The sequence below is a fragment of the Pezoporus flaviventris genome, unplaced genomic scaffold (assembly GCF_033815535.1).
Source record: "Pezoporus flaviventris isolate CSIRO_AGI_PZ_B2104156 unplaced genomic scaffold, CSIRO_AGI_Pfla_v1 ptg000168l, whole genome shotgun sequence".
NCBI lineage: Eukaryota > Metazoa > Chordata > Aves > Psittaciformes > Psittacidae > Pezoporus > Pezoporus flaviventris.
The window spans coordinates 190,093-191,973 of NW_026892716.1; the positions used below are offsets into that span (position 1 = coordinate 190,093).

Consider the following 1,881-nt stretch of genomic DNA (forward strand, 5'->3'; position numbering starts at 1 on the left):
AGGTTTGCAAGGCAGCCCAAAGGCTCAGAAACCTGCCCAGTTACAGCCAGAGCACGAGCATGTCCACCCAGTGACACCTGCTATGCCCCTCCAGGCCTTCACACTGCTCCTCTGTCTCCCAAGCCAGCAGACCTGCTAGAAGAGCTTTTGCTCATGGGTTGTGCTGGGCTTTAGGTTTGGTTGCTGCAATCCCTGCCTAGCTCATAACCAAGCTAAGGGTAACCTTACTTCATTTGCACAGCCTGGCCTAAGGAATCCCACTGTCACAGGATGCCCTCACTGTCTATAGGGGCTCTTCTCACTGCTATTCCACCCCTCCATTCAAGATGCCACTATTTAATACAGACTGTCTGCCGTGTCCTATTGGAAGTGTACTTGGAGATATTTACTCCTAAACTGAGTAAATGTACACAAAGCGTGACAAAGGATGCATCCCAGTTAGAGGCTGACTGAGGCGGCCAGCTGTGTAGACTCAAATTCACATTTGTGATGGGCAAAGTAAATAGGTACTTAAATACCTTATTTTCTACGGGATATGCATCTGTCAAGAGGCAGGAGGAAAGTCTTACCATGTCTTCTCCTATTTCAGGTCTCAGAACATCACACAACTTCTGCACAACAGGACAATGAATGTGTCCAGCAACTGCAGTATCACAAGTCCAGAACTTTATCACCATGTCTGTCTCTTTGAACTTGCTCTGTATAAGGTCATTTTCTTTATTGGAGCTCTATTTAATGCCCTTGCCCTCTGGGTGTTCTGCAAGATAAAGAAGCGGACAGAAACAAGGGTGTATGTAATCAACTTAGTCTTTGCAGACTGCTTTGTCATCTGCACCTTGCCTTTAGGGCTTATTTGCTCTGGAATAAGTCAGCCCGGGATGAACTCTGCCAGTTTACAGAGACAACGTATTTCATCAACATGTCAGTAAGTACCTACGCAATTACATTTATCTCCACTGACCGATACATTGCCATAAAACACCCCTTGAAAGCCAGGGCCTTCAGGTCTCCATCAAAGGCAGCCCTTCTCTGTGGGCTTCTGTGGGTTTCTGTGATAATTGGTGCCACCGCACAGATTCGGCAGAGCCAGTCCACCCTGTACTTCCAGAAGGATACCACCGTGCCTGCTGCTCTGAGCCTGCTTTCCATGTTCTTCATTTTATTCTTCCATTGGCAACCTTGACTTTTTGCTCCACAGAAGCGATCAAGAGCCTTAAGAGATGCCTGAATACCAATTCACCAGAGGAGAAATGAATCCAGAAAGCTGTTCACATTATTTATGCAAACCTGATTGTATTTCTAGTCTGTTTTCTGCCAGCCTTCTTTGGGTTACTTGCCAGGTTCGTAACGGATAGCGTTGCAGCTACGTGTTTCATGCTCCATGTTATGAAGAACATCTCCCCCATGACAAGGTGTGTTGCCACATCTAACTGCTGCCTGGATAGTGTCTGCCACTACTTTGTGACCAAGGAGTTCCATGAAGCCCTTCTAACATCCAAAACCAGCAGTGAACAAACAGATCAAATCCATCCCTTGCAGAAACACACTTGCTAAAGGAAAGTGCGGGGTGGAAGGAGAGAGGCAAGAGGGATAAAAAACAGCAACCCTCGCAAAAAAAAAAACATCTCTGCAACATCAGGATAAGACATCTTCAGTGTTACTGGGCTAACTGTCGTTCTTTCTCTCTGGAGAGACCACAGAATCAGAGAATAGTCTGGGTTGGAAAGGGCCTACAAAGCTCATCTAGCCCACCATACCAGCCACCAGATCAAGTCACAACATAAACAAGGTGTTGCACAGTGTAGGTGTTAAGAGGCACCAGTGCTGCTGAAGTTTTGAGGCAGAGGAAATGGGACCTTCTACAGTACTTGCAATGATCAT

The 1,881-nt window shown here is 46.4% G+C and overlaps 1 pseudogene; it reads left to right on the top strand.

Annotated features, from left to right (window-relative positions):
• Positions 1-568: 568 nt before the first annotated feature.
• Positions 569-1,554, top strand: LOC133283395 (G-protein coupled receptor 35-like; annotated as a pseudogene).
• The last annotated feature ends 327 nt before the right edge of the window (positions 1,555-1,881 follow it).